This window comes from Eriocheir sinensis, unplaced genomic scaffold (assembly GCF_024679095.1).
Source record: "Eriocheir sinensis breed Jianghai 21 unplaced genomic scaffold, ASM2467909v1 Scaffold234, whole genome shotgun sequence".
Lineage (NCBI taxonomy): Eukaryota > Metazoa > Arthropoda > Malacostraca > Decapoda > Varunidae > Eriocheir > Eriocheir sinensis.
The window spans coordinates 331320-345883 of record NW_026111537.1 but is presented as its reverse complement, the minus strand read 5'-3'; positions in this window follow the sequence as shown (position 1 = coordinate 345883).

Sequence of the window (14564 nt, the reverse complement as noted above, 5' to 3'; positions counted from 1 at the left end):
AAGGACGTTCACACACACACACACACACACACACACACACACACACACATACATCCGCCAGACGCTCCCAGCTGCATAACATGAGCGGTGGTCAAATGCACCCCTATATACCCCCCCCCCCACTCACCCCCCCACTCACCCCCCCCCCACTCACCCTCCCTCCCACCCTCTGATCCCGTTTCTCGCCTCACCCGAACAAACATTTTCATAGTGTAGAGGTAAACTGAGCCGCAGAGAGCTGTCAACGAGCCTCCCTCCCACCTTATATGTTGTCTGGCTTTTACTCTGCATCTTTGTAGGGTTGAAAAAAAACTTTCACTGTCCAACAACAACAACAAGAGCACGAAAGCAAGTAATAATAAGTAATAATAATAAGTAATAATAATAATAATAATAATAATAATAATAATAATAATAATAATAATAATAACTGAAGCTTTATTTCGCTGTGGCATGAAAGAAAAATAGAAAACATAAAATGATGCATCAGATGGCGGGATAACGACTCTAAATCTTATCACTTTACTACAGCCATAAATACTGGGCTTTTCATGGTTAGCAAAAACACGTCTTATCGAAAGCAAGTCACTCTATAGCTGAAGGACATCTGCTGTCTGCTACCAAGTGACCCTCATCGCTAAAGAGCAAACAATAAAAACATGGTATACCCAATCACTCATCCTAGCTCTTGATACAGTGAAAATAGCTTATATTATCCGTAGAGAACCAAACCCGAGATATATGTAATGTTTTTTTTTATGTTCGCATCGGTGAATCTAATGCTGTGTTTTCTCCTTCGTCCCCAGCAGCCATACACGATAGGGCCGCTCCGCCACTCATCAGGTCGACCTATTACAGATTACCAGCTTTTCCAATTTGGTAACATGTGATTACTAATGTAAATCAAGGCAAGGAAGCCAATACGAAAACAACACACACACACACACACACACACACACACACACACACACACACACCAATACTTCCTTTCATAAAAACAGCCGCCCATACCCTTAGAAAACTACTTTTGAGAAGATTAATGTTTGCCCATCCATTGTTGAATATAATAACTGGGCAAAATAACACGCTTCACCTTTCCGCTCACTTCCGCTAACTGGTTATACCTGCGTGGGCATGTGTGTGTGTGTGTAGGAGAGGGGGAGTATTTTTTTTCGCTCTTTCAAAATGTTTAATATACAACTATGATCCTTAAAGGCAACAATTATATGGCCACATGTACTCAAGATTATAAAGACCTTTCTACGTAACAGAGGTAAGTAGGAACACACACACACACACACACACACACACACACACACACACACACACACACGGAGAATTGGATAACAACGTCTTATTAAGAGTTATAAAACTTAAATCATTGTTATAAAGCTTCTAGTGAAAATGTTGCCAGTGATACGCCAATATTACACGCATTATACAAGACAAGAAAAAAAAAAAATATGTCTCCATATGGAAGTAAATAAAAAAATACAATTGTTCATTACTTCAACTTCCCAAAAATTTCTTAATTGATGCTCAAACCACATTCAACACAGTAAAAATTGTAGTGGTATACTTGTTGTCCTTCGTTTCCTTCTCAACTTCAATAAAAGCAAAATATAAAGCACAGGAATCGTTGGTCATTTTCTCTCCTCTAAACTTCATTCCTTCCTCTCAACTTCATTACAAGCACGAGTAAGAACAGAGGAATCGTTGGCCATTTTCTCTCCTCTAAACTTCATTCCTTCATCTCAACTTCATTACAAGCACGAGTAAGAACAGAGGAATCGTAGGCCATTTTCTCTCTTCTATATTTCATTCCTTCCTCTCAACTTCATTACAAGGACAAGTTAGAACAGAGGAGTCGTAGGCCATTTTCTCTTCTCTAAACTTCATTCCTTCAGCTCAACTTCATTACAAGGACGAGTTAGAACAAAGGAATCGTAGGTCATTTTCTCTCCTCTAAACTTCATTCCTTCCTCTCAACTTCATTACAAGCACGAGTAAGAACAGAGGAATCGTAGGTCATTTTCTGTCCTCTAAACTTCATTCCTTCCTCTCAACTTCATTACAAGCACGAGTAAGAACAGAGGAATCGTAGGTCATTTTCTGTCCTCTAAACTTCATTCCTTCCTCTCAACTTCATTACAAGCACGAGTAAGAACAGAGGAATCGTTGGTCATTTTCTCTCCTCTAAACTTCATTCCTTCCTCTCAACTTCATTACAAGCACGAGTAAGAACAGAGGAATCGTAGGTCATTTTCTGTCCTCTAAACTTCATTCCTTCCTCTCAACCTCATTACAAGCACGACTTAGAACAGAGGAATCGTTGGTCATTTTCTGTCCTCTAAACTTCATTTCTTCCTCTCAACCTCATTACAAGCACGACTTAGAACAGAGGAATCGTAGGTCATTTTCTGTCCTCTAAACTTCATTCCTTCCTCTCAACCTCATTACAAGCACGACTTAGAACAGAGGAATCGTTGGTCATTTTCTCTCTTCTATATTTCATTCCTTCATCTCAACTTCATTACAAGGACGGGTAAGAACACATGAATCGTAGGTTATTTTATCTTTATACTTCATTCCTTCCTACCCCCAGGTTCACTACCACCGAGAGTAAAACCACAGGGATTATAGGTCTTCTCCGTATACTTCATTTCTTCCTCTCCTTCACTGCAAGCAGGAGTTAGATCACAAGACTCGTAGGTCATTTCCTCTTCTCTTTACTTCCACCTCCAGCCACACCGTCAACAGATCTCCAGCCCAGTGTGTAGGACCAATCAAGAACCTCCGCGATTGCCACTTCTGCAGCGACACAACCACAATTATCGCTGTCTCGAGCCTGGCCTATTATTCCGGACCTCCACGCCAGCCTCCGTCCACGCACTCTCTTTTTTGCTAACAAGAGCGGCCAAGGCCAGGCGATCAGGCACCAAGCAATACGGTCCAGTCTGCAGCCACGGGAAGTATGACAATCACCACCTGGGTACGATGTCATTGCTAACTTTCATTCCCCCTCCACCACCTCCTCCTCCTCCTCCTCCTCCTCTTGTTCTTTTTTTGTTCTTCTACTTTTTCTTCCTTACTTTTACTTCTTCCTTTTCTTCCTCTTTTCTGTCTTCTTTATTTTCTTCTCATTTTTCTACTATTTCTTTTTCTTCTTCTTTATCTTCGTTTTCTTGTTTTTTTCTTTTCTTCTTTTTTTCTCCCTCATTTTCTCCTCCTCCTCCTCCTCCTCCTCCTCCTCCTCCTTCCCCTCCTTCCCCTTCCCCCTTTTCGTGCACACTACCCGTACTGTCATAATTAAAGCTACTTCCAAACTACCTCTGCTATCTGACTTTATTTATTTGGCTACATATTAACTTTTTTTCTTCGGGGTGTGGTTAGTCGCTGAGCCAGGATCCGTGTAGCTCTTCACCAATCAGCCGCTCGTTGAATATCATGTAGTAGAATCGGATCCGCCTCGCCAGTGATCCATGGACTTGAACACTGAGTATATCAATTATTCAAGACACGTCGTGGTTCGTCTTTATCTTCGTATCTCGCGTGCACTTCAACTCGACCCTTTTCGCGGCCCTCAACACCAGTCATGTCGCTTTACACCAATGATACGCACTGCACACACCTTCATCCCGCACCGCATTTGAAACCAGAACACCGCACATCAATCACATCATAATCCTCTTCATCCTTTCCATCCTTCCTTCAAGCCTTCCATCTCCTGCAACAAAATTCAGTTCACTCTTTCGTACTTGCTCCAATAAGTGCGTTTTCTTTATTTCAGATGCAAAATACATCCTTGAAATTTTTGTCGCGCTTCATTGCAACGTTACATACCACGTAGGGTGCCGCCTGACAACATACCAAGCCTAACCTATATGAGGACTGAACGTCTCGGAACACAACCCTGACAGCAGCTACTTGATGACATAATACATGATCAATGAAAGCGCACCCATCCATCCAAAACTGCCATGCTGACAGTAAACCAATCAACAGCACGGGGCTGCCAGGCTCCAGGTGGATCCTCCCAAAACGGGGGGGACTCTCGCCACTGAAGGCCGGCGTGACTATATATTTGCATTTTCAACTTTGTGACTGCGGGTTTGGCTTTAAAATATAGGAGCGGAGCGCGCGCGTTCTACTAAGGTCACGGCGGCACCAAAGAGTGTTTTCTATACTTTTGCACTTTAAACATTTTGTGTGTGATGGTCGAAAATATTATGTGTGGGAGCGAGTGAGTGAGTGAGTGAGTGAGTGTGTTTGAAGGCCAGCGAGAATATGGACATGTGTACATATTATTGCTGCCCTGTGAAAAATGAGAAGATAAGAAAATAAATTTCATATATAGACAATTACATTTTTAATAATCTGTGGTCACTAGGACGGCGAAAATTTTGTGTAGGGGCGACCGAGCGAGTGTGTGTTTGAGGACAGACGGAAATATGTTAAAAAGAATAAAATAACAACAATACATTTTATATTTTGCCTCTTAAGCCATAGAGTGATTACAAACATTCATATCTATATAAACAAACAATTACATTTTACCTACATTTTAACTTTTATAACATATAGAAAATATTAACATTCATACTTATATAAACAACCACATATTTAATACCCTGAGTGACAGCGAGAACACCCGTAGCGTTAGGAATATGTGTCCACCTCCTATTCATCTCCATAACAACTACATATTTAAAGTACAAGCGGCAGCGAGCAGGAACGGCCGCAGCGTAGCAACACACATGTTCAGCCCAGTTCTGGAATTCCCGTGTGACACATCGGGTCGTTAGGAATGAAATAAGTATAACATATTATGTAAGGCAAAACGTCTGTCCGCTGAGTGGCTCATAGTGACAAGTTGCTGACGCTCGCGAGTGTTGTCATCCGGGAATTGTTGACAGTGAAACAGAAATACAAGGATGGAAGGGAATGGCGCGGCCCTCGTTGGCAACATGGGTTAGTTATGAGAGAGAGAGAGAGAGAGAGAGAGAGAGAGAGAGAGAGAGAGAGAGAGAGAGAGAGAGAGAGAGAGAGAGAGAGAGAGAGAGAGAGAGAGAGAGAGAGAGAGAATGCTCTAATATATTTTCTTAAGCGAGTATGAAGCCGACAGCTGTAGCAAAAAGTTTAATTAAGAATACGCCTTTCAAGGGAGGCTGCGATGTAGTTTACTATTGGAAGGGACGAAAGAGTGAAGATTCTGGTTAACCCTTTCATTTGGACACGAGGAAGGGGGCGTGGTGTCGCTAGGGCAGGATAATGGGACTGGATTAGGCTATATGGGTCCCAGCGCGTGGCGGCCATGTTCCGCGTCGCCAGGCCCTCCTCCCCTCCCCTACCTCCCCGCTCTCTGCTCTGAGGAAACACCACCTCTTGTGATGTGATTGGTCCGCTCGCGGGCGACCCCGGCGTTGTGTTCTGCCTTCAGCGTCACTTTCCTGCCTCCCTTTATGCAGCCGTAAGTGACTGTTACTGTGTCCCCAGGGCACTGACGAGGTCCAGAGGAGGCCAGGGCCTGGGACTGAGAGGCAGAGAGCGGGGTGCGGAGCGAGGGAGACGGACGGGTGTCGCCCGGCGGCAGGCAGGTCACCAGAGGCCACTTTGTGCTTTATCTTTCACCCATTACTGTGCCGGTACTGGCGCCTATCACACCGAGACGAGGTAATATGAGCTTCAGGCCAATGGTGGCACCCCGCCGAGCAGCAGCAGAGGACGGGCAGGGCAGCGGTGTGGCTGCGGTGGCAGAGGGCGGGGCGACTGCGCAGCGGCAGCCCTTGACGTGACGGTGATGGCTGCTACGCTGTGACTCATTCACGGGTATACACTAGCGTGGGCGGCTTTCTCGTGGCTGCAGGCTTTTGGCACTCCTCCTAGTGGGTGTTGTCTTTAAAAAAAACATCAGCATGAAGATGACGGAGGAGCGGTAAGCTTGTGAGTGCCCCTGGCATGGCGGGGCACTTATGGGGCGGCCATTTTACAGTGTGAGGCGAGGCAGTGCGATGGAGCCCCGCAGAGTGTGCAGTGCTCGCCGCGCCCCGTTGTCGCTCCGGTGTTGGTCAGCTGACACGGGCATCTCGGAGTGTCCCGGGGCGTCCAGTGACTGTGTAACCTGCACGTTGATGGGGTGACACAACAGCAGCCTTTGAACTCTAATGACACCTCGTGAGGCGACACACACACACACACACACACACACACACACACACACACACACAGTCCCCACCTCCGCCACACTCTTCAAAACGGACAGAACAGTAATAACAATAATAACAGGACATTTTACATTTCCGTTAGGCTAAATTACTAATCATTATTACATATACATACATATTTTATTATTACATATACATACATATTTTATTATTACATATACATACGTTTTACATTTACGTTAGGCTAAATTAATTATCATTACTACAAATACATACATATTTCAGCATAACATATACATACATATGGCTGGCAAAGCCAAGCACCCGTTGGATTTGTGTTGGATTGGATGCTGTCTGTGCCCTAGATGGTGTCATGTGCAGTGTGCTCATTTGTCTGGAATTAAGCAGGAGAATATACCTAAAATTAATTGGATGTGCAACCCATGCCTCCATAAAGCGTCTCTGGCTACCAAAATTGTAGAAAAACTGGATGAATTCAAGCAAGAACTAGCTAAGGAAATATCTGTGATTAAGGATGAAGCTGAATCAAAGGCTCTGAGGGTGCAGGAGGAGCTGGGATCAGTTGTTGACACCCTTAAACGTGCTGAGCATGCTGAATCTAGCTGGGCTGAGGTGGCAAAGAGGGGCAAGAAGGTCAAGAAAAATCTCTTAGTTGTAAAGCTTCTACACAGGAAAAGAAGGCAACAGACATGAAGGATGAAGTCTCCAAGGCATTGAATGGTATTTAAATAACTGATTCAAGATTTACAAATAGAGGTAACATTGTCAGGAACTTTGATAATGAGAACACAAGGGATGAGGCTGCTCAAAAACTGGAGTCTGTTGAGCAAATCAATACCAAGAGTGTTGGAAAGATGAAACCAAGGATCATGATATGCAGTGTGCATAGAGAGGAGACCAAGGAAAAAATAAAGGAGACCATCTTAGACCGCAATGAGTTCTTACACGCCATTGGGGGGGTTGAGGATAAGATTGAGCTGTTTTTTAGCAAGCCTGCGGCTGGCGGCACGATGCACTACATTTTGAGGTGTGACCCAACTGTAAGAGAGCTGATTCACAAGAATCACAAGCTAAAATTAGAATGGGGAATATACACAGTGAGAGACAGATACCATGCAATTATATGCTATCACTCTCAGAGATACGGCCATCTTGAGGCCAACTGTACTGCCAAGACCAATGGAGATGCCCCAAATTGTTTCAAATGCGCTGGCAATCATAAATCAAAGGAGTGCACCATGGCTGAGAATAAATGCATAAATTGTGTGAGATACAAAAAGCCTGAAATCAACCACTCAGCGAATGACCAGTGTTGTGTAGTTCTCCAGACTGAAATTGAGAGAATTCGGAACATGACTGATCATGGCTATTAATTATAGTGTCTGTACTCAAAGATAAATTGTGTGTGATGAATGTTCAGTGTGCTGGAAATAATTGTTGAATAGTTAATAGTGATACTATAAGGAAAATAGCAGACATCAACACTGAACTAATTGCTATATGTGATATTATTCGTAAAAGAAATTAAGACACTCACTCACTCACTACGATGTTTGAGAATAAGTGCATCGAAGACTATTATTGCGGCTAACGTTGAAATTGTTGACGGCCCTCGTAGAGCGCTGCATCAGCGGCGGAGCAGCAGGGCCTGAAACCTCATCAACGGTAAACGGTAAACGGTATGCATCTTTTACTAAGTTTAGCCCAATAGACATCTTCTACAATCTTTTTCTGTGCATATTATAATTCTATCAAAGACTTTGTCTTATATAGGCAATATTTTACTTATTATAGGTGTATTGACGTCATGAGAGATCCCTTATTTAAACAATTCTCTTCATTCATGTTCTAAGATATGCAATTCAAGATGTTCTGTATTATACTCAAGATGACTTGTAGACAAATATCTCTCTCTCTCTCTCTCTCTCTCTCTCTCTCTCTCTCTCTCTCTCTCTCTCTCTCTCTCTCTCTCTCTCTCTCTCTCTCTCTCTCTCTCTCTCTCTCTCTCAGAGGCGTTCTTAAAGTATTTGATACCCGGGGCGGAGCGTAATTTTGAACCCCCCTCCCCAGGTATATATATATATATATATATATATATATATATATATATATATATATATATATATATATATATATATATATATATATATATATTTTTTTTTTTTAAAAAAAAGGTGGCAGCTCTAGGGCACACAAAAAATAAAAAAATAATAAAAAAAAAAGCCCGCTACTCGCTGCTCCCCCCCCAAAAAATCACATGAGGTGGCCGAAAGAGAGGTCAAATTCGGGAGGAGAGGTGTCCTGATACCCTCCTCTTGAAAGAGTTTAAGTCGTAGGCAGGAGGAAATACAGATGAAGGAAGATTGTTCCAGACACCGTTGCCAGATTATCGTACTCAGAGCATAGTATTTACCGTTTTTTGACACCTAACTATTGCCAAGAAACATCAGGAATTCACTATTTTAACGATAGATATAAATGAATCTAGTTATTGAGCCCCAGGAGACAGTTTTGGGGTCGGAAGTTGGTAAATATAAGAGGCTGAATACAACTATCTGGCAACATTGGTTCCAGAGTTTACAAGCGTGAGGGATGCAAGAGTGAAGATGCTTGTTAACTCCTGCATAAGGGATTTGGACATTATAGGGATGACCATGAGTAGAAAGTCGTGTGCCGCGGGGCCGCGGGAGGGGGGAGGCATGCAGTTAGCAAATTCAGAAGAGCAGTCAGCGTGGAAATATCGATAGAAGATAGAAAGGGAGGCAACATCGCGGCGGAATTTAAGAGGTAGAAGACTATCAGTAGGAGGAGGAGAACTGATGAGTGGAGCCCCCCCACACGTGAGATGCATACTCCATACGAGGGCGGAGAAGGCCCCTGTATATGGTTAGCAACTACGCGGGGTAGAAGAACTGGCGGAGACGATACAGAACGCCCAACCTCGAGGAAGCTGATTAAGCGAGAGGAGATATGAAGTTTCCAGTTGAGATTTTGAGTTAAGGATAGACCGAAGATGTTTACTGTTGAAGAAGGTGACAGCTGAGTGTTGTCGAAGACTAGGGGATAGGTGTTTGGAAGATTGTGTCGAGTTGATAGGTGGAGAATTTGAGTTTTTGAGGCACTGAAGGACACAAGGTTCCTTCAGCTCTAATCGGAAATGATAGCAAGGTCTGATGTTAAGCGTTCTGCAGCCTCCTGTTTGGAATGTTGTAATGGTCTTCTATTGAAAGAAGTTGAATAATGCAGAGTGGAGTCGTCGGCGTAGGAGTGGACAGGACAGTTTGTTATGGAAAGAAGATCATTGATGAATAAAAGGAAGAGAGTGGGTGATAGGACAGAGCCCTGTGGAACGCCACTGTTGATAGGTTTAGGGGAAGAGCGGTGACTGTCTGCCACCGCAGAGATAGAATGGCCGGAAAGGAAACTGGAGATAAAGGAACAGAGAGAGGGATAGAATCCGAGAGAGTGCAGTTTAGAAAGCAAAGACTGATGCCAGACTCTATCGAAGGCTTTCGATATGTCTAGCGCAACACAGAAAGTTTCACCAAAACGGCTAAGAGAGGATGACCAAGACCAGATTGAAGGTTAGAAGTGGAAAGGTGCTTTTGAATCTTCCGGTTAAGGATTGATTCAAAAGCTTTAGATAGACATGGAAGTAAAGCTATAGGGCGGTAGTCTGAGGGATTGGAACGGTCACCCCTCTTAGGCACAGGCTGTACAAAAGCATACTTCCAGCAGGAAGGAAAGATAGATGTTGATAGGCAGAGGCGAAAGAGTTTGACCAGGCAGTGTGTCAGCACAAAAGCACAGTTTTTAAGGACAATAGGAGGCACTCCATCAGGTCCATAAGCCTTCTGAGAGTTGATACCAGAGAGGGCATAGAAAACATCATTAGGAAGAATCTTAGTAACAGGCATAAAGGAGTCAGAGGGGGGATGAGTAGGAGGAATATGCCCAGAATCGTCCAAGGTGGAGTTCTTACAGAAAGTTTGAGACAGATGAGACGGCGATGGTGCCGTCAGGGTTAAGGAGAGGAGGGAAAAAGGAAGCAGTGAAATTGGGGGAGATATTTTTGGCTGGATGCCAGAAGTCACGGGAAGAATTAGAAGAAGCAAAGTGTTGACATTTTCTATTTATAAAAGAAGTTTTGGTAAGTAGGTGAATAGATTTGGCACGATTCTTAGCTGAAATGTATAGATCAAAGTTAGTGGGAGTTCGAAGGCTCTGGAACCTTTTGTGAGCTGCCTCTCTATCTTTAATAGCACGAGAACAAGCATGATTAAACCAAGGCTTTTTAGCATGAGGAGTAGAGAAAGTACGTTGAATATATGCCTCCATTCCAGAGACAATCACCTCTGTGATGCGCTGAGCACACACAGAGGGATCTCTCTCCTGGAAGCAGTAATCATTCCACGGAAAATCGGAAAAGTACATCCTCAGGTCGTCCCACCGAGCTGTAGCAAAATGCCAGAGGCATCGCCTCTTCGGTGGGTCCAGAGAAGGTACAGGAGCGATTGGACAGGACACAGAAATAAGGTTATGATCGGAGGAGCCCAACGGAGAGAACAGTTTGACAGAGTAAGCAGAAGGATTAGAGGTAAGGAAGAGGTCTAGAATGTTGGGCCTGTCTCCAAGACGGTCGGGAATATGTGTAGGGTGGTGGACCAACTGCTCTAGGTCGTTGAGGATAGCGAAGTTGTAGGCTTGTTCACCAGGGCCCGTACATATAAATAAATTTATGTGAGACGTAAACTGAGACATATCCGAGTATTAACAATGACGCGACATAACCCCCCTCCTTACGTTTCACCCCCTCAACATAACCAGCTCATCATAGGCGAGTATTAGTACATCGTTGCCAAACCCTGAGCTGCACATATGAAAGGGATGCCAACTCAAAATAAAATGTTGGAATTTGGTATAATTTTGATGTTAAAAGCATATTGACGTATTGGAAATATATATAAAATAAAATAAAAATATTTTTGGGTATTGTTGGCGATGCATAGACCAACATCACATGGAATAATGATAAAATTAAAGACGTAGCCCCTCAAACATGTAAACAAACATTCCCGCGAGCTTCAAGCCAGCAGTCAGCCATGGACGCCAACAGCCAGCCACGACCTTTAGAACCCCTCAGCAGCCAGCGAGGTCAGCAGCAACAGCAGCAGCAGCAGCCTCTTCAGGAGCAGCAGCAGGAGGGACCACAGACTCATCCCCAACCACAACAGAAGCAGCAGCAGCAGGAACAGGCGCCGCCCCAGCTACAGCCTCCTCGGCAGACACGTCACCGCAATACCAACTGGACGTACGCTGAAACTCTCTCCCTCGTACAGCTCTATAGGGATAAAGCAGCCATCCTCAAAGGAAATTTTTCGGAAAATGGCTGCTCTGTTGAGGCGAAGACGAAGGCGTGGGGCAGCATTGTCACTCGCCTAGCGGCACTCCACCCAGGCTTTAGTAGGTGCACGAAGCAGTGCCAGAGACGCTGGCTGACAGTGATGCAAGATGCAAAAACTAAAATAAGGGCCTTCCATAAGGACAGGGATGGGAAAGGTAGGATTTTTCTTGAAATAAAATGGTATTCATGAAGTGCAAGGAATGGTTAACAAGCAAATAGTGACAGTCTTGTAAATTTCAATGCTTATTAAGTGCTTGATGGAAATAACATTTGTCATGTTCTGCTTTTTCTTTTCAATCAAGGGAATTCAATTGACTAGGCCTATATATATATATATATATATATATATATATATATATATATATATATATATATATATATATATATATATATATATATATATATATATATATATATATATATATATATATATATATATATATATATATATATATATATATATATATATATATATATATATATATATATATATATATATATATATATATATATATATATATATATATTGGTACGTCAAGGACGTCTCTTGGTGCCCGACAAGTCCTCAGCTGCCGCAGACGCGCATCCACTTCCTCCGCCATCTTGACTGTTATGCTTCGCTTTGGTCGAGCTAAGGAATGCAATGTTACCTCCACCGCGCGTAGCTGGCAAGTCAATTTAGGTTCCGCTTAGTTGAAACCTAAGGTTTATGCTTCCCTTACGTCTCGGTATCCGCCATTTTCTTGATTTATGCCTCACATAAGCGAAACATATTCTTTATAAGTACGGGCCCAGGACGGTCGGTGAAAGAGGATGAAAGCCAAAGCTGGTGGTGAACATTGAAATCTCCTAGGATGGAGATTTCAGCGAAGGAGAGGGTCAAGATGTGCTCCACTTTAGAGTTCAAATACTCAAAGAATTTTACATAGTTAGTAGAGTTAGGTGAGAGATAAACAGCACATATGTATTTAGTAATAGAATGACATTGAAGAAAATTCAGAGGAGTCAAGGTTGTGGGCACGAGAGCAAGTGATGTCGATGCGCACGTAGGCGCAACATCCAGCTTTGGATTGAACTTTAGGATAGAGATAGTAGGAGGGAACAGAGTAGAGATTGCTGTCAGTAGCCTCAGAAGCCTGTGTTTCGGTGAGGAAAAGAAGGTGAGGTTTAGAGGAAGAGAGATGATGTTCAACAGAATGAAAATTAGAACGAAGACAGCGAATGTTGCAGAAATTGAGAATTTATTTTGTTGTTGAGATTTTGAGTTAAGGATAGACCCAGGATGTTTAGTGTTGAAGAAGGTGACAGCTGAACGTTGTCGAAGAATAGGTGACATGTGTTTGGAAGATTGTGTCGAGAGATGTGGCCTCAAGGCCACCTCATGTGCATAGACACACTCAAACAAGCCTGAACCGGACGCTGGCCGGACGGAGCCAACCTGTCAGGTACAGGTTCGTGAGATAGCCTCTCCGGCGGCCTGCACAAGCCGCCTAAACGTCCCGTACACGCTCAGGTTTGCCTGAACAGTCCTGGTTGTCGCAGGCAGCCGGAGAGGCCTCCAGAGCGTGTAAAATATAGGGTAATGTAGGATAATGTATAATATTGGATAATGTAGGTATACATAACATAGGATAATGACACCAACTCACCTGCTTATTGATCTTATTCCTCAACCAAAGCAAGTATTCCTTGGTTGTAAGATATAGTGGGAGGTGTACACACTACTTGTGTGTTGCTTTAGTGCTCATCTCGTCTCTTTGGCCTAAATTTAGACAGTGACGTATATGTACGACGGTCATTCCAAAGTTAATGTCTCCTATTTTTTTATTCTGCCCCAAGGGGTCCGAGGGGATTGCTTATTGCATTGTTATGATGACAACCTCCTTGAAAATAGCCTGAAATTTTCATCTCTCTGTTGCAGACATTGACGGTGTGAGTTTAAGAAAGCAACCCGTCATGGACGTGCGTCAGAAGCAGAGGTGCGTCACTGTATTCCTCCACGCAGAATAAGTTGAACTAATCGACATTCACCGACGCTTGGTGAACGTCTATGGAGCCGAGGCAGTTTATGTCAGCACGGTTAGGAGATGGGTTGGTCGATTCCTGAGTGGCGATAGAGATGTGAGTGACAAACCTCTCTCCGGACGCCCATGCACAGCCACCCGCCTGGCACACACTTTGCTGTATCCTAGGGATGACAGCATTTTTTTCAGTACACCGACACCCACATCCAGCAGTGCATTCATTTCATTCACTGTTATACGCCAGTTAGAGCGGGTGAGTTGATCATGGAGCACCTCAGTTTCCGGAGTGGTGGCTGTGCATGGGCGTCCGGAGAGCGATTTGTCACTCCCATCTCTGTCGCCACTCCGGAATCGACGAACCCATCTCCTAACCGTGCTGACATCAACTGCCTCGGCTCCGTAAACGTTCACCAAGCGTCGGTGAATGTCGATTGGTTCAACTTGCTCTGCGTGGAGGAATACAGTGACGCACCTCTGCTTCTGACGCACGTCCAAGACAGGGGTTGCTTTTAGACTGTCACACCATCAATGTCTGCAACATAGAGATGAACATTTCAGGTTATTAGTGCGAAGGTTCAGTCATCATGTTATAAGCAATCCCTCGGACTCCTTGGGCGGAATAAAAAATAGGAAACATTACTTTGGAATAACCTTTACAAGCACATTGTCCTCAACCAGATCCACAAGATGAGCATCAATCATTCCTCTCCTTCATTACTTATCCCTATAATCATTTGTGAATCTATACTTTCATTTTTCCGTGAGTGAAATTCAAATAATCATGTATATTTGAGCAATAACATATGATTCAAGAATCCCCAATTTGATGTGTTTTTACTGTATATATATATATATATATATATATATATATATATATATATATATATATATATATATATATATATATATATATATATATATATATATATATATATATATATATATATATAT